The 26,492-nt window shown below is 39.2% G+C and overlaps 1 pseudogene; it reads right to left on the reverse strand.

The window, feature by feature from the left end:
* Positions 1 to 1,801: 1,801 nt before the first annotated feature.
* Positions 1,802 to 26,492, reverse strand: part of LOC121480112 — a 39,677-nt pseudogene continuing 14,986 nt past the window's right edge.

Here is a 26,492-nt window from a genome sequence, read left to right on the forward strand (position 1 = left end):
CCTTTTATGAACTGAGTATAACACTGATACCCAGATCTGGCAAAGATAGCGTAGTGAGGAATCTCACGCAGGAATATTGATAACATGTCTTAAGTGAAAAGTTAGTAAACGTGATCCAACAGCACATCAAACAAGTACTGATTTTATATCATGATCAAGTTGATTTCATTTCCACAGATGTAGGAAGAGATTGAAAGATATCCATTCTTTGTAAAAACTCAGTAAAAGAATAATGAATGATTAATTCCACAACTACATATATATATATATATATATATATATATATATATATATATATATATATGTCTTTTCCTGAAAGCAGATATCATGCTTAATAAGAAAAGATTAATGTATTTGCAATAAGGAAGAAAGAAGACAAAAATCCTATCTCTACTACTCTAAGTTTGTTCTACACATTTCAGCAAATACAACAGAGATATTAAGTATTAAAGGAAAAGGTGAAATGATTATTTGCATATGAGATAATTTATACCTCAAATATATAAGAGAACCAATTAAGAAACTACATCAAACAATAGAAGAATCAGTAAATTATCTGGACATAAAATTAGTGGCAATATTTGTCAATATAGAAAGCATCTATCTATCAAAACTAAATCACAAAAAAACCCTATAACTGCACAATTCATTTGAATCAGCAATTCTATTTCTAGGAATTCAGTCTGCTGTTTTATTAGCACTCTTGCAAAATGTTGTATGTTCAAGATTATTCATTGCAGTACTGTTTGTAGTGGTAAAAGACTGGAAACAGCCCAAATTGACATCAATAGGCAGCAGGTTAATAAGATGTGGGACATGCATACAATATAATGCTGTGAAGCTGTGAAAAAATCTCTATTGATACGGAAACATGTCTAAGATATATTGTGTGAAAACAAAAAGTGAGTTTATGCTACCTTTTTATGTTAACAAGGTGGAAAGAAGAATGAATAAGCATATTGGTTTGTGTATTGACCATTTTTTAATGAAGTTGTTTTCTTGTTAGTGAGTTTTAAGAGATTTTTAAGAAAATATTTTGGATAAGTCCTTTATCAGATACGTCTTTTACACATATTTTCTCCCAGTCCATAGCTTGTCTTCTCATTCTGTTGACAACATCTTTTACAGAGCAGATTTTTAATTTTAATGAAGTCCAGCTTTTCAATTATTTCTTTCATAGATTGTGAGTTTGCTGTTGTGTCTTAAGTCACCGCCATATCCAAGGTCACCCAGATTTTCTACTGTGTTATCTTCTAGGTTTTTATAGTTTTGTATTTTACATTTAGGTCTATGATACACTTTCAGTTAATTTTCGTGAAGAGTATAAGACCCGTGTCTAGATCCTTTCCTTTCTATTCTCCTCCTTTTTCCCTCCTTCTCCTTCCCCCAGATCCATTCTTCCTTCCTTCCTTCCTTCCTTCCTTCCTTCCTTCCTTCCTTCCTTCCTTCCTTCCTCCCTTCTTCCCTCCTTCCCTCCTAGTCTTCCTCTTTCTTTCTTTTGTTCATTCATTCGTTCATTCTTTCGTTCGTTCTTCTTTCGATTTTATTTTTTTTTATTTATTTATGATAGTCACAGAGAGAGAGAGAGAGAGAGGCAGAGACACAGGCAGAGGGAGAAGCAGGCTCCATGCACCGGGAGCCCGATGTGGGATTCGATCCCGGGTCTCCAGGATCGCGCCCTGAGCCAAAGGCAGGCGCCAAGCCGCTGGGCCACCCAGGGATCCCTCGATTTTGGATTAAGTAATTTTTAGATGTCAGTTATATCCAGTTAACTGATGGTGCTGTTGAGTTGAACTACATCCTAACCGATTTTCTGTCGGCTGTAACTGTCCATTTCTGATAAACGGTTGTTAATGTCTTCAACTATTGTAAAGCCTGAACAGACAAAGCAATCTTGAGCAAGAAGAATAAAGCAGGAGGCATCACCCTTTCTGATTTCAAACTATATTACAGAGCTACAGAGTTTTAGTAGCTCATCTTCCTCTTTCTGTGTCTCTCTTGAATAAATAAATAAAATCTTAAAAAAAAAAAGACATTCTGCTAAAGGAAATAAGCCAGACACAGAACAAATAATCTATTGTCTTATCAGAAATCAGAAACAGTGAAATTCATAGAGGTAGAGCGTAGAATAGTGCTTACCAAGGGTTAGGGGCATGAAGAATCAGAAAGATGTTGGTTAAAGAGTTTATAGTTTAGGGACGCCTGGGTGGCTTAGAGGTTGAACGTCTGCCTTTGGCTCAGGTCATGATCCTGAGGTCCTGGCATCAAGTCCCGTATCTGGCTCCCTACAGGGAGCCTGCTTCTCCCTCTGCCTATGTCTCTGATTCTCTCTCTGTGTCTCTCATGAATAAATAAATATAATCTTTTAAAAAAGAGTATATAGTTTTACTTACCCAAGGTGAATAAACTTTAGAAATCTGTATAGTATAGCGCATATAGTTAACAATATTGTATTGTATGTTTAAAGTTTCTTTTTATTTTATTTTAATTCAATCAAGTAACTTACAGTGTATTATTAGTTTCAGAGGTAGAGTTCAGTGATTCATCAGTTGCATATAATACCCAGTACTCACTATATCACATGCCTCCTTAATGCCCATTACCCAGTTACCCCATCCCGCACCCATCTCCACTGCAGCAACCCTGTTTGTTTCCTGTAGTTAAGTGTCTCTTATAGTTTATCTCCCTCTCTGATTTCATCTTATTTTACTTTTTCCTCCCTTCCCCTATGATCCTCTGTTTTATTTCTTAAATTTCACATATGAGTGAAATGATATGATAATTTTCCTTCTCTCATTGATTTATTTTGCTTAGCACAATACACTCTAGTTCCATCCACATCATTGCAAATGGTAAGACTTCATTTTTTGATGGCTGAGTAATATTTCATTGTATGTGTGTATACCATATCTTCTTTATCTATTCATCTGTTGATGGACATCTGGGCTTTTTCCATAGTTTGGCTATTGTGGACGTTACCACTATAAACACTGGGGTGCAGGTGTCCCTTTGGATCACTACATTTGTATCTTTTGGGTAAATACCTAGTAGTGCAATTGCTCGGTTGTAAGGTAGCTCTATTTTTAATTTTTTGAGGGACCCCCATACTGTTGTCATGTCTGCACCAGCTTACATTCCCACCAATAGTGTAAGAGAGTTTCCCTTTCTCCACATCCTTGCCAACATCTGTCATTTCCTGGCTTGTTAATTTTAGCCATTCTGATTGGTGTGAGGTGGTATCTCACTGTGGTTTTGATTTGTATTTTTTTTTAAAGATTTTTTTTATTTATTCATGAGACACACACACACAGAGAGAGAGAGAGAGAGAGAGAGAGAGAGAGAGAGGCAGAGACACAGGCAGAGGGAGAAGCAGGCTCCACGCAGGGAGCCCGATGTGGGACTCGATCCCGGGTCCCCAGGATCATGCCCTGAGCTGAAGGCAGCGCTAAACCGCTGAGCCTTTGGGCTGCCCTTGATTTGTATTTCCCTGATGCCCAATGATATTGAGCATTTTTTCATGTGTCTGTTGGCCATTTGTATATCTTCTATGGAGAAATGTCTATTTTATCTTCTGCCCATTTCTTGATTGGATTATTTGTTCGTTGGGCATATGTTTGATGAATTCTTTATAGATTTTGAATACTAGCCCTTTATCAGATATGTCATTTGCAAATATCTTCTCTCATTCTGTCAGTTGTCTTTTGGTTTTGTTGACTGTTTCCTTTGCTGTGCAGAAGCTTTTTATCTTGATGAAGTTCTAATAGTTCATTTTTGTCTTTGTTTCCCTTGCCTTTGGAGATGTGTCTAGGAAGAAGTTGCTGTGGCTGAGACCACAGAGATTGCTACCTGTGTCCTCCTCTAGGATTTTGATGGATTCCTGTCTCAGATTTAGGTCTTTCATCCATATTGAATTTATCTTTGTGTATGGTGTAAGAAAATGGTCCAGTTTCATTCTTCTACATGTGGCTGTCTGTAAAAAGTTTCTTAAAAGAGTATCTTATGTTAAATGTTCTTATCAAAAAAGAGGGAAGGAAGAAACTGATGACAGTTACATTTATAGCATTTATAGCATTGTATATGGCAACTCTTTCCTTCTTGCAAGAGACTTCTTTCTCTTCTTCAGGAGCACCTAGAGTAAGTAATTTGCTCAGTAGTCAGGGCTTTCACAAAGTTATCTTTAAGTAACCTCTGCTTCTGACCCTGACAATTCTTAAGGCAAAGGAACACAAGAGTCTGGCTATACTTTTGAAATAGCGGAGGGATAAACAAGGGATTATAATCAGCATAGATCACATTTTTCCTAAATCCTTTTTAGGAGTGAAAACAAAACACTAGTTGATATTTCAGTAAGTTATCTTTCCATGTTATTCAGGAAAGGAAGCAGGGAAACTGAGAAATATTTCACATATTTTGGGAAAAGAGAAATGAGCACGTATAGTTTCAGTTCAGGTATGTGTATATATGTGTGTGTGTATATATATATATATATGTTTTTTTTTGAAAAAAGATAAAGGAAAAGATAAAGGAAGGGGAGAACAGTGTAGTTATTATTTTGGTAATTTCCATTTTAATATATATACCTCCATAACCTCACATTGTTGGGTAAAAACATGCAAAGACTTTTGGTGCTAAACTCCCATGTATGATTTTCTTATACAGGAGTGGATAATTTACCCTCCCCCCCAATTTCTTCTTTAGCCTATATTTGATAATGCCATTACCGCCCACTCATATATTCTTCTTGCTTGTGCAAGCAGAAATATGATTCTAGAAATATGGAGTTTTAATCCCAGGATTTAATAAAGAGCACTAACATTAAAAGACTTAACCTCTTTTTCTGGGAATAGTGAAATGTTGGGAAAATGTGTTAATCTCTTTTTATTACCTCTCCCATTCGTTATGTATAAATGGATCAGCAATACTTGGCCTCATAAGAAAGGGATCAAAATTCATAGTGACAAATAGCACTGTCTGCATCATTTGAAAGAAGGGACTAATGCAGTTTATTCTCTTCTCTTTGGAAAACCTACGGTGAAATCAAAAAGTGGTCTGGATTAAGGAGAGGATTTTTTAGACTCCTAGTTGACCTGCCTTCCTGTCTTTCCTCTTGTTTTCCCTTCTAATCCCTGTGATTGAGAAACTTCTTGTTTCTGACAAAATTCCCACATTCATTTGGGATCATATCTTTTGGGTCATCTTTAAAGATTTCTTCTAAATTTTCCATTTTGAAATATGTTTTTGATTCTGAAGAAGACCAAGGAGAATGATTTTTCATACAGCTTCTTAGCTTTTACTCAGGAATAGAGAATTAGATTTGATTATTTGGGAGTGCTACTTCCTAGGAAATATTATATGCATCCCCCAATATGCACCTAATATCTAATTATTTCTCTCTTTGTGATGTTAGCAATTGTTGGTGTTCAAGACCTAGATAGGTTATTTTATTATGAGTTGCAAACTGGTTTAGATAATATGAGATATATAGAAAAGTCTCTGAGATGTTTAAAATGCTATGCAAATATAGAATTACATCATATTAGATTTTCTTGAGAAAAAGGAGGAGGAGGAAGATTAGTGGAAGAAGAGGGGTAGAAGGGGAGAAGGAGGAGCAGGGGGAGGTGGAGACCTTGGAGAAGGAGGAGCAGGAGGGGAAGAATGCAGGGCAGGGGAGAAAGAGAGGAGAGGTGGGGAAGGGAAGGAGGAAGAGAAGACTCATATAAATTAAAAATAAAAAGTAAATAAATTTTCTCCACAAAAATGTTTGTAGATTGAGAATTCTTTCACCAATGGGACAGCAACTGCAAGATAATTTGGCTTCTGAATAAAATGTAGGTCCATTTACCTCCTTTCCTCTTCCCAGTCACCCATTTAAAGGATGTTGAAGACAGCAAGAAACCTGCAGTAGGGCTGAAAATGAGAGGGGACATCATCAGGTAAGAATTCTGCACCATCACCCTACACAAAAATTGATTTTAGTAGTTATGGATGAGAGTACCCTGGGGGAGTTGGGGAGTCCAGTGGGGAAATCACAACACACTTGGGGGGATAATTCAAGAATAGATGCACCGAAGAGTGTAAGAGAAATACCTTTTTTTTTTTTTTTTTTTTTTAATGATAGTCACAGAGAGAGAGAGAGGCAGAGACACAGGCAGAGGGAGAAGCAGGCTCCATGCACCGGGAGTCCGATGCGGGACTCGATCCCGGGTGTCCAGGATCGCGCCCTGGGCCAAAGGCAGGCGCCAAACCACTGCGCCACCCAGGGATCCTGAGAAATATCTTTACTTTGCTTTCATCACCTTCCCCCAAGGTGGCACAGTTTGATGCCAGGACAGACCCTCATGGCCTGTGATTTTTTTCCCTGAGGGAAAGTGAGAATATACTGAGTGAGTGCCCCGTTAAAGTTTGGCTTGGTCATATGACTTGCTTTAACCAGTGGAATGCAAATGGAAGTTATATACTTTTCATTTTAGTCAAAACTAAAAGTCACTCTATTATTCCCGTTTCTTTGTGAGGAATCTGAAGCAGAGAGGTTAACTGTCCTCCTTATTCAGTTGGTGAGACATGGATGGAACTGAATTTGTCTCTAGGCAATCTGGCTTCAGTGTCTAGACTTTAACCATTGCACAATATTGCCTTTCTCCAGCACATTTTAGTCTCTTATGAAGTCTGTTTTTGATGTCTTAGCTTAGGGACAAAGACAAATGTTTTCAATATTTCAAATAATCAGTACTACTTACTTATCTGTCTCTAAGCAAAGGCTTCCTAGACTAATGGATGAGTTTTTTTCCTGAGGCCTCTCAGAATATAAACTATCACCATTTAATCCCTGTTTGACTTTATATGTAACATCCACAGCTGAACTATAAGCAGATTTGTTACACATTTGTTCTTCACATTATTTAAAATAATACAACTCTTTATGTGAACATGTAATTAACATTTTATAAGTGAACGACTGGACAAATGATAGCTTGACCAGAAACATATATTTATTCAACAACATGAGACTCGATCCCGAGTCTCTAGGATCAGGCCCTGGGCTGAAGGCAGCGCTAAATTGCTGAGCTGCCTGGGCTGCCCTTCATTTCTTTTAAATAGAAGTACAGGACAGGCAATCCAGCAAAATATGTAGCCTACATATGGTTCTCCAACATTGCCATGCTCTGCATCTATAGAGAAAAGAGAAAAATAGGAAGATTACGGGGTTTCCTCAGGAATACTCCCTCAGTTGAGCCTGGGCAGCAAGCCGGCTAGAGCAGAGTTTGGCATATGGCATTAGAGGCCATATGGTAAGTATTTTGGATGTTGCAGGCCATGTGACTTACGTCATAGCTACTCAACTTATGAAAGAAGCCATAGAAAAGAATTTAATGAGTATGGCTCTGTTTCAATAAAAGCTGCATTTACAAAAATAGAGGTTGGCTACATTTGGCAAGAGTATTAAAATTAGCTGACCCTTGGGTTGAAGGAAACGAATTAGTTGTGATGTAAAATGTTGCCTATTTGCGATAGCTATCCTACCAACAAACAAGCAAAACTTATTGACTTTACTCGTAAAGGTGTGAACATCTGAGGTCAGAGTCCACCTACAGAATAAGTGCTCTTCGCCATAGCTTTCTCTTTGTGTGAGAACGTGTCCTATGAACTGTCTTGGATCTAGGAAAAGACTTATAGGGAATTTTAAATTTAGGAGAAAGTTTCAGGAGCGTAGTTAATGTGGAATGATGATTGTCCTGGCATGTGATCTCTTACCTACGCTGCAGGGAGTGATGTACTCAGCAATGGCAGGCTCATCTGAAAGAATTGTTGAATGAAAGGAGACAAAAAAATTAATAAATCTATAAATTGGAGCCCATATTAAGTTTGTTTACTTTACTTTTGAAGAAATGTACATCATATTAGGATTGTCAAAACTGTGTAAATACACAAGTGCTGAACAGGATAGTTAAAATATCTCTTAACATTCATTTTTCATAAACTGCTTTTCCTCCTTATCTTTTTAAGTGTATTACATTCTCTATGTCTCTAAACTATTTGAGAGCTGGACTCAATATCTTTTTCAATTTCTCAATTTCTGACTCAGTAGATATTGATAAATCTGTTCTGTTAATAGTTTCTACAATATGTATCTCTGAGCAAAGAGACAAACAGATGTACTACTGACTGATGGATTAAAGCTAGGATCTACTGTAACAATAGAATCCACTTCTTGGCTCTGGGTTGAGATTCTTTAGCTGTTTCAGTTTCCTTTGACTTATCTGTCTCATAGTAATTGTAGACTTGAACAGTTGCTGGCTTGAGGTCTCTTACTGGGATGTCTCGCAGAACCATGAAGGAAAAGCTGAGTGTCTAATTTGTTACCTAAAAGACAAAGTGGGAGTAATGAAGAGGCTTGAAAACCTTCCTTCTTCCTTGAGTAAATTATACTCTTTATTGTTCTCTGATTCTTATGCACCTGGTGTCTTTTAGGTGAGCATTTATAAATGACAAGATGGGTTTTATTTTTTATTTTTTAAAAATATTTATTTATTTGGGAGAGAGAGCTCGCCAGCACATGAGCAAGGGAAGGGGCAGATGAAGAGGGACAATCCCAAGCAGACTCCCCACTGAGCACAGAGCCTGATGTGGAGCTCAATTTCAACCCTGATATCATGTCTTAAGCCAAAATCAAGGGTTGGGTTCTTAACCATCTGAGCCACCCAGGGGCCCCCAGGATGGGTTTCATTTATTTTTACTTTATTTTTAAAAAAGGATTTTATTTATTTATTCATGAGAGACACACAGAGAGAGGCAGAGTCATAGGCATAGGGAGAAGCAAGCTCCTGTGGGGAGCCTGATGTGGGCTCAATCCCAGAACCCTGGGTTTGCAGCCTAAGCCAAAGGCAGATAGATGCTCAACCACTGAGCCAACCAGGTGCCCCCAAGATGGGTTTTAAATACAACTTTGGAAACACTTTACCATGAACAAAATTCCCCAGATTTTCTCCTAAACAACTGAGACAATCCATATTTTCTTGTAGTCTTCTGTATGAGATTAACTCTCTGGGTCCATCTGAACATTTTCTAAGATGCAGAGACTTGTCTTTGTACCTTTTGTAATTATCAAACTATTCTTTTTGTGTGCTTATGTAAAACATTCTCTTTGCTTTCTAGTCAGATTTGAAGATACTCATGAGGTCTATATTTTATTTTATCTTATATAGTGATATATTAGAATGTTTACACTATCATTAACTAACCACTGTGGTATATTCATTATTTTGGGGAAGGTTTTTAAAATTAACAGATACAATCAACCTTTTGTTCTATTGTTTTCTACTTGAAATTTATGGAAATACATTCCAATTTCAACATAATTAAAGAGAGCAGAACATTCCATGGATCTAAAATGCGATTTTTTATTCTCTTAGAATAAAGGAATTTTCTGGAAGGATGCTATTAGTTACAGGTTTCCTCATATTACTCATTTTCTAGTGAAGAGACCCCATTAAGAGACCACCAATATGTATAGTGTCAGCCAAAATGTCAGAGCTCTTACCTGTTCTACATAAATGAGGATATGGTTGTTGCTTACCTCTGTCCTGCTCATATGGCTAGATCTTTCAAGCCGAGGAAAATCAGAAAAATTGAAAGCTAGAAAATGAGAGCAGATTGTAGTAAGAGTTGCAATGATGTCAGAGGTAAGACTCCTATAAATCATTTTCATGATTAAATAACTAGGGTACATTAAAGATATAAAAGATGAGAGAGAGGGAGGAATCATATTTGGATACAGTCTTCAGAATTGTCATGTTTTGACTGTGAAAAAAAATCACCTGACTTTCTATGAAGAGAAGGAAGCCAGGTATTTTCAGATCAGGATTTCTACCATGCTTCAATATCCAGGTAACACACTGCACCCTCTGGCATCTGTGATGATTCTAGTTCATACTGATTTTATCATTGTCAAATTTTTTAGGATATATCAGTCAATTTGGTACTTAATCATAGTCTGTCTTTCTAGTATTTTTTTTAAAAAGATTTTATTTATTTATTCATGAGAGACACACCGAGAGAGGCAGAGACATAGGCAGAGGGCTCCGCAGGGACCCCGGGATCATGACTCAAGCTCTCAAGCTGAAGGCAGATGCTCAACCACAGAGCCACCCAGGTGTCCCAGTCTTTCTAGTATTGTTATAGTAAACTAAAGTTACATGCCTGTGTGCTTTAAGTCCCCAGCTAGACTGTGAATGTCTCAAGGACAGGGACTCCTCTTGTGTTTCTCTGGTATCACACAAGTCCCTCAGCTTAGAGACAAACAATTATTGAATTTAATTTTCTTGGTTTGGGAAAAATATTTTTTGAGGCAGGCTGATATTGATAAGGCTTTGATATTGGTATGGTCTCAGTTGGAATATACAGAGCATCCTTTTATATGAGATCTGTTAGGCTTAAAATACACCTACCATTTTTACTGGTTTCAAGGGGATAAAACCAGACAGCATCAACAATCACCATACTGGAAGTGGGACAGCTCCCCATGTAACTGTAGTGTCAAAGGAAAAGGGAGTAAGGGCTTTGTATGTGAAACTAAGCCAGGCCCCTCCTCAAGACCAACCATAAATCTGCCTATCTTCATGAAGTTTTCTGTAACATTATAACTCCTAGAAATCTGTGTTACCTGGACATGTAGGACATTGATGTTTGGAACCCTGAATATACATCAGATCTATGGCTTATTACAATCACAGATATTTAAGTCCCAAAAATCAGAATCTTTGGGAATGGAGCTTGGCAATCTGCATTCATTAACACACTCCCAGTTTGGGGACACTCCATTTATACTATACATTTGTTATTTTGTAGGTATTACTTTTCTATTTTGAGTTAACTTGAATGTAGCATGTCTCCAGAGAGTCTCCAAAGTGTTGTGAGATCAGATAGGCTCTTAACACTTTATACTTTGAATAAATTGATGTTTACTAATTTGGTTGGTTGTCTGAAATACCATTTGTTTTACAATATCAATATCATTAGTAGTAGATACATAGTATCATATGCGGCTATGTTTTCTTAGGATTCCTATAAGTGTTTTTTTTTTTAAAGATTTTTATTTATTTGTTTGAGAGAGAGAGAGTGTGCAAGCAAGGGGGAGGGGTAGAGGGAGAAGCAGACTCCCAGCTGAGCAGGGAGTCACATTTGGGACTCAATCCCAGGACTCTGGAATCATGACCTGAGCTGAAGGCAGACACTTAACTGACTGAGCCACCCAAGTGCCCTGTGTTTTGTTTTGTTTTGTTTTTATTAAAGATTTTATTTATTTATGTATGTATGTATGTATTTATTTATTATTTTAGAGGGAGAGAGAGCACATGTGTGAGCAGGGGGAGGGGCAGAGGGAGAGAGAATTTGAAATGGTCCCTGTGCTGAGTGCAGAGCCTGACGCAGGGCTGGATCTCACACCTGCAAGATCATGACCTGAACCAAGAGTCTAATGCTCATCTGATTGAGCCACCCAGATGCCCAAAAATCCTATAAGTTTTTGATGGGTTATTATAAGGCAATTCTATATTTTTATATTTAATTTATACTTCTATTTATGATTAACATTTGCTATTTATGTATTTGATTAGAAAAATAATAAAAGAGAATTTAATTATTCAGAAAAGGTAAGGAAGACTTACTTCAACCTAAAGCATAAATCTCTGTGGAAAGTAATTTATTCTTCAGCAGTGAGTTGAACAAAAAGTAGTGTAAAAGTAGGAATTTATTAGAACGTTTGAATAATATACATTTTTTTTGAACAGTATACATTTTTATTTGACAGTTTGAGACCAGACTTTGCTTTTAAATGCTTCAAAAGTATTACTGAGGGGCACCTGGGTGGCTCAGTGGTTGAGCATCTACCTTTGGCTCAAGTCATGATCCCAGGGTCCTGGGATTGAGACCCCATGGGGAACTTGCTTCTCCCTCTGCCTATGTCTCTGATTTTCTCTGTGTTTCTCATGAATAAATAAACAAAATCTTAAAAAAAAGCATTACTGAAACTTTAAAACAAAAAAAATTGCTAGAGAAAAGGATCACTTTGTAATGATACAAGGGCCAACTTCATTAGTAGATATATCAATTTTAAATTATATTTGCCAAATAGCGTAGCTTCCAAATATATTATTAATTACTGAAGGTTCCAGGTAACATTTAAACTGAGGATTAGATGATTCAATCAGAAGTCTTACCTGACATTCAGTGAGATCTGGAAGCTGGTGTGAACTTTGGGTCCATCACAAGTATGGGGTACAGTCTGCATCTTTGAGGCAAATGGGTAGTCCTCCTTCTCTGGAAAAATATTGTATTTCATGGTGTCTGTGGAACACCAAGCACATCATCAGTTTCTCTCTTTACCTGGGACTCCTCACTGTTCCATCATTCAAGTTCTCTTGATTTGCCCTTCACGTGTCCAGGACGGAGAGATCAGAGCTCCCCTTTCATTTGGTGAGGTTAAAATTTCCAACATAACTGGAGTCTCACCTGAAGATACACACACCTGTCCCCAGCCACTGTTGCAACATATTCCCCAGGCAGCTCTGGCAATGAGACCTGATGCAATAATAAGGGGTTGTTGTCATCCACTTGAAAATTTGTAACAAATGTCAGGAATTCTGAATGGTTACCTGTGCAGCTTTCCCAGTCCTGGTGAATGTGGGTGTTCCATATCGGGACAAGGCCTGGAAAGCCACTACTGTGGCTCAGGAAGAGATGAGTGGAGGGCCCACCCACCCCCACAGAGTAAGTTTTGGAAGCAGGGATTTCCCCCCAAAGTCTGTGTTGGTTACCACAAGGGGACACTGGCTTTTTTTCCCCCTGAATTATACCCCTTTCATAGTTTTTCCTTTTTCTCTGCCTTTCAGGCATCATCAAAGTTATGCTACAGTTTCTGAAAATGAAATACAAGAGTATTGATGCCAATTAGCTTCACCATTTATTTTCCCTTATATTGGTTTTGTCCTAAGGGACAATTCTATCTATTGAGAAGTTGCAGCCTGATCTTTCTCATCAACAGTCCTCTTCATTACATCTTTCACAGATTGGGTTGAGAATTAGCAAGTTGGGAAAAAGAGTACTGTTGTTAATGTATACAGAAGAGTGAGATAAACTGGCTATGAGTGGTGATACATCTTAAAGGTCCAGGACAGCCCCATAAGAACAGTAATTATCTGGCCCAAAATGTCAAGAGCACTGATATTCAAAGACCCTAGAGTGTGGCCAATGACCTATGTGTATAAGCTTTATAGAGGAATGATGCTTATGGTAAGTAGCCAAATGTATATGATGTTAACATAGTGCTTAGGGAAAAATTTTGGGGAATGTCTTAGATCTTTTCATATTTCCACGGTCCTCAAATATCCCTAAATAATTCTCCCAAGATTTAACGGTCTTTTCTCTTTTCCTTGTTAACGATTGTATTTTCAAGCTTCCTGTGTGCTAAGTGAATCTGGAGGAGACCTAGGTGAAGGAGAAGCCCTCCTGGGAATTCTGTTGTTTGGTGATCCACTTCATGATGCGCGAGGCAGAAGTCAGCTCCTCTGAGGTCAGGGCAGGCTGGGCCATGAGGTAAGCCAGGAGCACATAGGACATCATCTCCACCTCAGCTGAGGGAGCCCAGGGTTGGTAAAAATGCTCCACTGGTGCCCTGGGTTTCTGAGGGCACTCCCACTCCCAGTGGACTGAATTATCTTAAGAGTGAGAAAAAGGAGAGAATCCTAATTATAAGTAGGTGATACTGAATACACATTTGTATCATATAGAGTTGAATATAATACAGAGATGAAGTAATGTCCTCTCTGTCATAAGCCCTGCAAATTCAGTAACATTTCCATGCTAATGTTGGTTTACTCCTATGGGGATAAGTTGAAGAATGTTCAATGCTTGGAGGCGGAAGCCTAGAGCATCCTTATCAGTCTCTCAAATTTTATTTTAATTGAATCAGGAAGAGAAAGCAACAGAGAGTTCCCTTATTGCTTGAGATATTTCCTGGAAACTGAAGGATAAATTGGAATATAAAATCCATCTATTGATCTCAGAGGACTTTTATGATAATCTCTGGCAAATAGAGATAAAAACACTTTGAGAATGTTATTGCACTTCCTTTAGTATGATTTTTGATTGTGCCTCTTTTTATCCAAGTAGGGAGACAGATATGTGAGATATATATATATGTAGTAGTTAGGAATATAATTCCATAATTTACTTGCAGCATTGTCTATTATGTTACACTCTGCATAACATATGAAATCACACAGAAGATATTTAAAAAAAAAGATTTTATTTATTTGAGAGAGTGAGAGCATTAGGGGGGAAGGGGCAAAGGGAGAAGGAGAATCTCAAGCTGACTCGCTGCTGAGCAGAGTATCCAACATGGGGCTTCATTCCACAAACCTGAACTGAAATCAAGAGTTGGAGGCTTAAATGACTAAGCTACCCAGGCACTCAAGGAGACATTTTTATAAGAGGTGCTCTGATTTCACAATATATGAGCTGGCTAAGGAATTCGGATGACGCTTGTTACTTTCAGTAGGAATATAGCTCCTCTCGTTTTGTAGTATCAGTGTAAGTGAAAGGGGAAATTTTTTGACCATTTGCTCTCACCTTCTTTCACAGCTTCCTCATCAAGAGACTTCAGTATTTCTCTTTTCTTATCTTGGTTTCCTACTAGGGCAAAAGCATAGGCCAACAGCGTCTTGGTAGAGCTATGGCTCCCATGTGTCCCCTCTTTTGCTGTGTTCTAGGTGGTCTCTAGGCAGAACAGGGCATTGTGGATAACAGTGTGCTGCAAAGAGTAAGTAGAGGATGGAGCAAACCTTGCGTTGGATATTGCTCGGCAGATGTTATTCATGGTTGCCAACCAGCCAGGGAGACAGCCAGATATCCACAATATTGAAATCGAAAAAATATTTTACAACTCTTAGTTTTATAGTTAAGCCTTAAAAGAATAAGGCTAGTGAGCCTGTGTTTTTAGGATTAGTTTTGGTACCTAGTCCAAGGGCATGGCCAGGCAAGTATAAGTTCCCCTTATTCAATTAACCAAAGAGCTCATCTAGCTGAGAAATGCCTCAGCATTGAGCAAAAGGAAAGTTGAGACTTGACTTTTAGTAGGGTGTGTTCCAGACATCAGGCCTGTGGTTTCCATGGTAGGAATTGGGGCTGAGATGAACCTTACACTGACAGCGAACCTTACAGTGTCCGGAAGAGGAATCTTCAGAAAAGCAATGGTAATATAGGCAGAGAGGGCCACTTCGTCTTCTACTTTTCCTTGTGGAGAGAGAGATAAGAAGAAATTTTTATTCACTCTACTCTCAGATTTTAATATATTCTCTTCTGTTGTTTCATGGAGACCCTCCTCAGTATCTGTCCCTATCAAGCAAAATAACATCCTCATGCAAAGCACCATTTCTTTCTCCTCTATGATTTTTGGGTTTAATATTATAGTCTTTCCCCAATGCCCTCTCACACTACTGGACTTCATCTTTGCAATTTCTCTGTGCCTTCTTTCTCTCCTCACTTTTGGAGGAACGTTAGAATCGGTGTATCACGAGGTTCAGGATAAGTACTCAGAACACCTAAACTTAATGGCATTGTTGAGCAGACACCCAGAACTCCTGAAACAGCCATTGTCCTTCAGCCTTTGGGAGAGCCTTTGGGCAATGTGTGCTTCATCAATAAAGATGTAGGTTCAAGCCTGGGCAAAAGTTTTCAGTACAAAGGCTGTGAGCCTGAAGGGTGAGGAAGCGTGGCGTGCTGTTTTCCATGCAGCACTCTAACACTCTGTTTTGCACACATAGATTCCTTCTCCCCCCAGTGTACCCTCATGACAGTCAGTGAGCTATTACTAAGAGTTTGGAGACTTTTTCTGTTAACCTGGCAGGTTCCATATCTGTTTTGTTTAGCTACATGCATTACCAGTAGGTAATACATTCTAAAGCATTTCTGTGTCACTTTAGAGATTCACGTGTCTCCCAGTGTTCTAGGTGGTTATGATATTTGCTCTCCCATCTTGCGCTTCCTGTCTTTCTTCTTTTCACAGGTTTCTTATCTTCTCTTTTGCAGCTAATGCTGTAATGAACTAACTCTTTTTAATGTCTTGCTTCAGTAAATATTTCCTCCACATCACCTAGCTCCTCCACCACTTCCTGGATCACTGATTTCCTCTTTTTAAAATTTTTTTTTTAAAGATTTTATTTATTTATTCATGAGACACACACACACACACACACACACACACACACACACACAGAGGCAGAGACACAGGCAGAGGGAGAGGCAGGCTCCATGCAGGGAGCCCGATGTGAGACTTGATCCTGGGACTCCAGGATCATGCCCTGAGCTGGAAGTCAGATGCTTAACTGCTGAGCCACCCAGGTGTCCCACTGATTTCCTCTTGTTTTCCTGTGTGGTCAGACTTATTCAGACAGATAGATAAACAGAGAGGTAGATGAGCAGATGGGTGGTCAGGCAGATAGATGGGATAGATGGGTGGACAAACAGAAACCAGACAGATGGACAGACGGATGGATAAACAGAGAGAGACAGACACACACATTGTCATTTAGTAGAAGGTAATAAAGTACACTCAGTTTTTCTAGCCTGTTTTTTAGCACTTTCAAGTGCTTGAGAGGGAAAATCACAAACTTACAATGGTCTCTTAGCAACATGAGACAGAAAAGATGCTTGGTGTATTAGATATAAAATGAATCAACTTCCAAGTTGATTATTAGTTGTTTATACCAGAGACGTAAATATTAATCCATGCTGAATGTGGTTTTCTCCTTTGTAAAATGAAGTGAATAGCTCTCACTTCACAGGATTGTTTAAAGAAGTAAAAAGACTAATATATGTACATGCTGTGAACTCATGGTCAAATCTCAGAATAGATTTTCTTTTCTCACCAAGTGTTACCCTGATTCCTGCCGTATTGCTCCCCAAAGGTGCTATAGGAACTATCTTGGTGTTTGTAGTTCAGCTGTCTCTGGTAACCTGGAATGAAAGATTCAACTAGTCAAGAAATGTTATATAGAAAGGCAGGCCACCCATAGGTGCAGGCTGATGCATCCAGAAGCCACAGACATTGTATGGTCTTCTGTGCATAGGATCTGACATAGTTTGAGGAATATTACAGATATGTCACAATATAACATCTATTAAATGGTTGGAAAATTGTCATTTCCACAAAAATCGCCATTATTAGCTTAATATCTGGTAATACAATTCAAGTTAAACCGGGAAAAGTCTCATTAGAGTAACAAAGTAAACTTTTGTCTCACCACTGATAAGATAACCAAGGGCCTTGGACTTGATCTCTGGAGTCAACTGTTGGGTTTCATTCAGATAGTTCAAGACATACATATTAGGAGAAAGCAGGACCATGTTTTGTTCTCCACAGCCACAGGGCACCTGGAGGAGATTCTGTATATTTTGCATAGCAGACATATTATGTCACCTGGGGAATATGAAAGATTAGATGTCAGAGTAATTAGATGTCAGCTCCTAAGTAGCCAACATTATTAAAGGCAAATTATTTTCATATTTAGAGTCACAGGCACTATCATTTAGGCAAGAGGAAATTTACATTTAGACAGTGAGACTTCCAGAATCCTGAAAGAAATAGATGCTATCGATAAGTGGAGATTTAAAACACAAGTATTGGGGTGCTTGGGTGGCTCAGTCAGTTGTACGTCTGACTTTTGGTGTCAGCTCAGGTCATAATCTCAGGGTCGTGAAGTGGAGCCCAGAGTCAGGCTCCGTGCTCAGCGAGGAGTCTGCTTGAAGATTGTCTCTCTCTGCCCCTCCCCCTACTTGCACACACACACACACACACACACACACACACACACACTCTCTCTCTCTCTCTCTCCCTGTCAAATAAATAAATAAATCTTAACCCCCTCAGATATGTAGATATATGTATATAGATATAGATGTATGATGACTGCTCTTTTGTCCAAAGTTTCCTGGTGCAAGATGACTTACCCGAAGCTGAGAAAGAGGCTCTGGCAGATTCTTTGACCACATTTGGTGGGAGCTTCAGGGATAATTGCTCAGATATTTCAGTACCTTTGAAAACAGACAACCCATATCAAAGTGCAACATCTCTTATAGCAACGTACTGTAGTGAGCCCTCCTGCCTGGGTCCAGCCCTGCCACTTACTAGCTATGTACTTTGGACACGTTACTTAACTTCCTCATAGTCTAACTTGCTCATGTGATGATTCAGTGGAAGAATGCATGTAAAATAAATGTGCTTTAGAACAGCATCTGCAACATCTTAAATCTCAATACATGTGAGCAGTTATTATTGTTGTTATGATTTTTTTTTAAAGATTTTATTTATTTATTCATGAGAGACAGAGAGAGAGAAAGAGGCTGAGACACAGGCAGAGGGAGAAGCAGGCTCCATGCAGGGAGCCCGATGTGGGACTCGATCCAGAGTCCCCAGGATCACGCCCTGGGCCAAAGGCAGGTGCCAAACCGCTGAGCTACCCAGGGATCCCCCTGTTGTTATGATTATATTTAGCAATATTATTATGTCCTCTAAATATGAAGGAGTTCAGGAATGCAGGGTCTGAGGAATAAGGACTTTGGCTTATGATGAGATTACTTTTTTTTAATAAATTAATTTTTATTGGTGTTCAATTTACCAACATACAGAATAACACCCAGTGCTCATCCCGTCAAGTGTCCCCCTCAGTGCCCGTCACCCATTCACCCCCACCCCCCGCCCTCCTCCCCTTCCATCACCCCTAGTTCATTTCCCAGAGTTAGGAGTCTTTATGTTGTGTCTCCCTTCCTGATATTTCCCAACATTTCTTCTCCCTTCCTTTATATTCCCTTTCACTATTATTTATATTCCCCAAATGAATGAGAACATACACTGTTTGTCCTTCTCTGATTGACTTACTTCACTCAGCATAATACCCTCCAGTTCCATCCACGTTGAAGCAAATGGTGGGTATTTGTCGTTTCTAATTGCTGAGTAATATTCCATTGTATACATAAACCACATCTTCTTTATCTATTCATCTTTCAATGGACACCAAGCTCCTTCCACAGTTTGGCTATTGTGGACATTGCTGCTAGAAACATCGGGGTGCAGGTGTCCCGGCGTTTCATTGCATCTGAATCTTTGGGGTAAATCCCCAGCAGTGCAATTGCTGGGTCGTAGGGCAGGTCTATTTTTAACTCTTTGAGGAACCTCCACACAGTTTTCCAGAGTGGCTGCACCAGTTCACATTCCCACCAACAGTGTAAGAGGGTTCCCTTTTCTCCGCATCCTCTCCAACATTTGTTGTTTCCTGCCTTGTTAATTTTCCCCATTCTCACTGGTGTGAGGTGGTATCTCATTGTGGTTTTGATTTGTATTTCCCTGATGGCAAGTGATGCAGAGCATTTTCTCATGTGCATGTTGGCCATGTCCATGTCTTCCTCTGTGAGATTTCTCTTCATGTCTTTTGCCCATTTCATGATTGGATTGTTTGTTTCTTTGGTGTTGAGTTTAATAAGTTCTTTATAGATTTTGGAAACTAGCCCTTTATCTGATACGTCATTTGCAAATATCTTCTCCCATTCTGTAGGTTGTCTTTGAGTTTTGTTGACTGTATCCTTTGCTGTGCAAAAGCTTCTTATCTTGATGAAGTCCCAATAGTTCATTTTTGCTTTTGTTTCTTTTGCCTTCGTGGATGTATCTTGCAAGAAGTTACTGTGGCCGAGTTCAAAAAGGGTGTTGCCTGTGTTCTCCTCTAGGATTTTGATGGACTCTTGTCTCACATTTAGATCTCTCATCCATTTTGAGTTTATCTTTGTGTGTGGTGAAAGAGAGTGGTCCAGTTTCATTCTTCTGCATGTGGATGTCCAATTTTCCCAACACCATTTATTGAAGAGACTGTCTTTCTTCCAGTGCATAGTCTTTCCTCCTTTATCAAATATTAGTTGATCATAAAGTTCAGGGTCCACTTCTGGGTTCTCTATTCTGTTCCGTTGATCTATGTGTCTGTTTTTGTGCCAGTACCACACTGTCTTGATGACCACAGCTTTGTAGTACAACCTGAAATCTGGCATTGTGATGCCCCCAGCTATGGTTTTCTTTTTTAAAATTCCCCAGGCTATTCGGGGTCTTTCTGATTCCACACAAATCTTAAAATAATTTGTTCTAACTCTCTGAAGAAAGTCCATGGTATTTTGATAGGGATTGCATTGAACGTGTAAATTGCCCTGGGTAACATGGACATTTTCACAATATTAATTCTGCCAATCCATGAGCATGGAATATTTTTCCATCTCTTTGTGTCTTCCTCAATTTCTTTCAGAAGTGTTCTATAGTTTTTAGGGCATAGATCCTTTACCTCTTTGGTTAGGTTTATTCCTAGGTATCTTATGCTTTTGGGTGCAATTGTAAATGGGATTGACTCCTTAATTTCTCTTTCTTCAGTCTCATTGTTAGTGTATAGAAATGCCACTGACCTCTGGGCATTGATTTTGTATCCTGCCACACTACCAAATTGCTGTATGAGTTCTAGCAATGTTGGGGTGGAGGCTTTTGGGTTTTCTATGTAGAGTATCATGTCATCGGTGAAGAGGGAGAGTTTGACTTCTTCTTTGCCAATTTGAATGCCTTTAATGTCTTTTTGTTGTCTGATTGCTGAGGAGAGGACTTCCAGTACTATGTTGAATAGCAGTGGTGAGAGTGGACATCCCTGTCTGGTTCCTGATGTTAGGGGAAAGGCTCCCAGTGCTTCCCTATTGAGAATGATATTTGCTGTGGGCTTTTCGTAGATGGCTTTTAAGATGTCTGATGAGATTACTTTTAATTGTCCAGCTCTTCTTGGTACTGTATGGCTTCTAAAGTCCTTTCCCCTCTCACTTTATTATGTTCTGTGAAGCTGTACATGGTGGCTTTCTAAAAGAGGCCTGGGAACTGGTGGGGGGCATATAGATCTTTAATTTGTTTATATAATTCTCCCATTATTTGTTCTCTGATTTTATACTCTAAATTGGTCCTTCTCAAGTGACAAAAACAGTGTCATATACACTATGGAGGTAGAACTAATACTAATGTGGTAATGTAATTTAGAAGCAACAGCTATTTCTTTCTTTCTTTTTTTTTTTTTTTTTTGCAAGAGCTATTTCTTAATGATATGATAAAATCCTAATGTAAAGTGGTAAGTTTTTTTTTTTTTGTTGCCATGAAACATTTTTGCAGGAAGATGAGTACAAAATGCCCCATGTTTTATCATTCTTTTAGAGAATATTACGGTCATTCAAACTTATCAATGATTCTGCTCTCTTTCTACCTAAACTATGACACTCTAAGCTACTATGTCCTGACTGATTCATGAGCAGCCACTGGGCTGTGGAGATAAAAGCTAAATGTGAACTGAGCAAGCCCCAGCACTAGTCTTGTCTGCACCCCTAAGCCACATTAATGCACTCTCTTGTGCTCAGTGTCCTCTTCTGTAAAATGCATATAAAGAAATACTTATTTCAATGCCAAGTTTAAGGGAACATTCTAAAAATAAGGGAGGCAAAATGTATGGACATGTATTGTAACTTGACATATATATCCCTGTGGGGCATTATTCTCACTATGATTATGAAGATGAACTCTTACCTGAAGTGCAGGTCATAGAGTTGAAAGTCTTTTCTTGCTCAATACCTTCAGGCTCTGCTGAAAAAAAAAAAAGGAGAAAAGGGATAAATGTCCAGGTTTTTGAAGGACAATCACAGATTCATTTGAAGGGTGGGGTTTACACTAAACGACCTTAACACCCTACTTACTATCAAATTATTATAAATCCATAAAACTGAAGAACCATGGAGATCAGCAGAGGAGAAAATGAGGGATAATAAAGAAAGAGAATCAATGGTAAACGGTGTAAGAAATAAATGGATCTTAGAAGAGATGGAGAGGTCAGGAAAAGGGAATAGCTCTGAAATAATTTGTGAGAAAAAGTATTTATGATAAGCTAAAAAGGTTAGCTAAAAAAGTTTACTATAATACTTTTAGGACAAGAAATTCCATCTGTCTTATCGGGTGGATTGTGGGAGTATGGTATTAATTATTCTTTTTTATCTCAGGAATATGGTCATACTGCTTTTCATTGTTACTATTCTTAGAGTCTCAGAAAAATAGTGAAGTGGTCTTGACCGACTTACCTCCACCAACTTACCTCCACAGCATGTCTTTTCTCCCAATCTCAGGGACCTCAGCAACCTCATTTCCACACAGTGCTAGGAACTGCACTGCCTCTGCACTTACTGAAAAGTTCACATTCCCTAAAACAGAGAATGTAGAAAAAAATGAGCATCCATGTTGATAGCAATCTAAGCCATCCCTAATAGTTGAAAATGGCTTTGTGCTCTGTAGTCATCCGAAGGGCTGCACTTTAACCTTACTGCTGGATAGAATAGGAAATAAAGCTGAAAAAGACCCTCAAGGCTAATGTACACTGAGTAATCGGTGTCCAAGCACAGTGATTGTGGGGCCCAGGTGCAGTGGGAGTAGTGGGAGGAGACCATTGTGCATAGAAATCAAAAGAAGAAAAAAAACCCCCTCACTTTATGAACTATATTTGTGGGAAGCAAAAAAGTGAATATGATGTAACACTAGTTCAGATATCAACCACCCCTGTTAATCCGAGAACCTTTTGCAGGGGATGTCACTCACCCAGAGCTTTAGGAGTTATCGTCCAAGACAGGGTTTCCTGCTCATTTGCACAGATGCAATAAGACTCTCTTCTCTTTTCATTTTGGGATTGTGGGAAGGCTAAAGAAGCTTTCAGTTCCACTGACCTATCATTCGCAAGTGAGGCATGGGGAGAGAGATTATCAGGATAGGGAGAGACAATGCATGCGCAGAATTGGGGCCACATATGAGATGCTACACTAAATTGGAATTTGGAAAATGATGTCACCTTAAGTTCATGCATGCTTTGTGGAAGTATGAGTGTGGTGATTATACAAATCAAAGATGATTAACTTACTGGGAGGATCTAGTCTTTTCTTCAGGGTAAATTGGAGAAACCTGCACATGTGGCAGCAGTGGGTAGGAGAGAAAAGCAGCAATGGTATATTGCCCTTGGGGGCACTAGCTACTGGTTTCTGCTTGTTGGCTCCTACCCTTCTTGTGGATTTTCTTCCTTCTTACCTTTTCCCACTTCCTGCAACATATATCACATGTCTACTATGTATAAGGCATAGCAAATTATGAAGAGTATGTGGGAATTTCTTGACCTCGAGGATTTTGTGTTACAAAGGGGATAATCTATATACAAAACTCTGGGGCACCCGGGTGGCTCAGTGGTTGAGCGTCTGCCTTTGGCTCAGGTTGTGATCCCGGGATCTGGAGATCAAGTCCCACATTGGGCTCCCTGCAGGGAGCCTGCTTCTCCCTCCGTCTATGTCTCTGTCTCTGTCTCTCTCTCTCTCTCTCTGTGTCTCTCATGAATAAATAAAATCTTTAACCCCCCCCAAACCCCTCTGCCATTATTTACAAAAAAAGAGAGAAATTATAAGCATATTGTGGGAGTTTAAAGATGGGAGAACTTTAAGAATGGCACTCATGGAATTAAGAAAACTTAGTTTGTGTTGGCATCAAGATTTTTCCTGGTAAAAAGCCTATCCCATGCTAGAGGATTCAGGAAATTTTTTTTAAAAAAGCATGTGATTTGGAGATCCATGATTTCAGTACCTGTGGCTTAAACGTCATTGTGTGATCTTTCTGATCCTGTCCTGCCTTGCTTAGCACAAGCAGGGCTAACGCAGAATTCCCAGAATTATCCACAGTCTTGAAAACAATCAGGAGCTGCCTGACCAAAGAAGTCTTGATTCTATCCACTCTTTCAAACCTCCCTTGTTTTCTTTACCCGGATGCATTTGGAAAGGTAGTGGAAGATGGTGGCCTTAAGTGTGAAGGCTTCTCTGAGGATCGCAGAGTAGGGCATTGTGAGCTCCAGAAGAAGGGCTGGAAGGCTTGGAGGGAGGTGGGGAGAGAGAGACCACGTCCAGTGTCATTGGACAGGCAGAGGGCGGCCGCCTTCCACTCTGTGATGGTGTCAGGGACTGTCACTTCCACTTCAGCCACCCCTGATGAGCTGGGGAGGATAGAGATGTGAAGAACAGAGAGGAAGCAAATGAAACATCTTTTCTCCGTCTTTTTTTTTTTTTTAAGATTTTATTTATTCATGAGAGGCACACAGAGAGAGAGAGAGAGAGAGAGAGAGGAGAGAGAGAGAGAGAGAGAGAGAGAGAGAGAGAGAGGCAGAGACACAGGCAGAGGGAGAAGCAGTCTCCATGCAGGGAGCCCCACGTGGGACTCGATCCCGGGTCTCCAGGATCACACCCTGGGCTGAAGTCGGCGCTAAACCGCTGAGCCACCGGGGCTGCCCGAAACGTCTTTTCTCAAGTGAGAATCAATATATGCACTTATGGACATTAGAGTATTACTGGGAAACCGAGTTGAGAAAACAAAAGGTACTAAATGCTGCCTCTTTTTCTTATCAGCATGTCTGTACCTTAAAGAAAAATATTTAAATGTGATTTGATTTGGTCCTTAAACTTCCCTCACTGTTGTAACGATCCCATAAACCAGCATACTTAAGAATCATGATCCAACAAGCAGACCATTACATTTACGTGGCCTGATGTGTTTATGTGCACTTTTTTTTTTAATGCAGATGCATTCCACTTTTTTTAAAAAAGATTTTATTTATTTATTCATGAGACAGAGAGAGAGAGAGAGGCAGAGACACAGGCAGAGGGAGAAGCAGACTGCCCACTGAGCAGGGAGCCCGACGTGGGACTCGATTCCGGGTCTCCAGGATCACACCCTGGGTTGAAGGCGGCGCTAAACCGCTGAGCCACCAGGGCTGCCTTATGTGTACATTCTAATCTTGTTTATGGAAGGTTTCCCAATGGCATTAGGCAATCTATCATTTGGATACATTTATTTATTTATTATATTTTTTTTATTGGAGTTCGATTTGCCAACATATAGTGTAACACCCAGTGCTCATCCTGTCAAGTGCCTCCCTCAGTGCCTGTCACCCAGTCATCCCCCGCCCACCTCCCCTTCCACCACCCCTTGTTCGTTTCCCAGAGTTAGGAGTCTCTCATGTTCTGTCACCCTCTCTGATTTTTCCCACTCATTTTCTCTCCTTTCCCCTTTATTCCCTTTCACTATTTTTTCTATTCCTCATTTGGATAATTTTAGCACCCATATCTGTTTTCTGGCAGTCTCAGGAATAATTCTTTTAGAATTGCTCATCTCTGAGACAACTTTACTAATAATAAGCATATATAATAAAAGCATTTTCTTAGGCCCATTCTGAAAGGATGAGAGGTTGAGCTTCTCAGAAAGATTATCTTGGAGTTGAAAATGCTGGAGGATCCATATTCCCTCACCCAAGGCAAATTGGAGGAGAGTGAAGGTACTTACTTCACCACCAACTCCTAGATCCAGGTCTCAGTGTTTCAGAGATTGGCTCTAGACTTTGCATATTATTTTTGGACATTATATTAGATGAGTGAAATTGAGGAATATATGGACTTGCTGCCATTCCTGCTATTAAAATAAGGTAAAATTACAATTTAGTTAAAGAAAAAGCATCCATTCATTTCATGGTGCACGTGCAAGGCTTAGAAGAGCAAATTTTCAGTTTTCCTGCTCAGATAGTCTCCTAAGAGTTGCAGAATTTTGGAAATAACTTGTTAAGCCCTTATTCTTTGAGCAGACAGGAGTCTTTGTTAAAGGTAGAAATTCCATGTATCCTAGAGACAGCATAGTTCTATGTTGAGTGAGGCTTGTAGGACAAGATAACTTGGAGATGCATTTATGGTTTGTGGGAGAGATAGTGGGTTTTCTAGGTCGCAGAGTATTGTTTCCTCCATAAGAAGGATTGAACAGAAAATGTAAAACTCTCTTTAGGCAACATGTGTTCAGTTGTTTGAATTACCAATGTGGTGAACAGAATTTAATAATATCAACTCTTTGCAGTGTATTGAAACTTTTAAACTCATTGTTCTCTTGATAACAAGGCTAGAGCATTAGATCTTATTCTCTTTATATCTTGGGAAGGAGGAATGAAAAATTCAAGATGCCAAAGAGAGACATTTCCATTTGGTATAGCTCTATGATGGAGATAGAAATTATTTACAAAAGTGAGGGGGGTAGAGATCTAAACATGAAGCCTTTTTGGTTATATGTTGTGCCTGAAATCATGCTTATAAATTAAGTTTGAGTGAGGGTTTCCATCCAAGTACCCCATCTGATATTTCAGAATTGCCTTTGTGACAGTATATTTATAAGGAAAAATATTGCCAGACATTTTCCCTCAATACCTTGCTCAACTGTGAAAAGCATCAGTACTAATCTTTTTAAATAAATATCATACAACTTCTTTCCCTCTTGTCCTTCCAAGTGGTAGCCATCTCTATCTCTGACTTTGGTTTTACAGTGATATTGCTCT

This window comes from Vulpes lagopus, chromosome 21 (genome assembly GCF_018345385.1).
Source record: "Vulpes lagopus strain Blue_001 chromosome 21, ASM1834538v1, whole genome shotgun sequence".
NCBI classification, from domain to species: Eukaryota; Metazoa; Chordata; class Mammalia; order Carnivora; family Canidae; genus Vulpes; species Vulpes lagopus.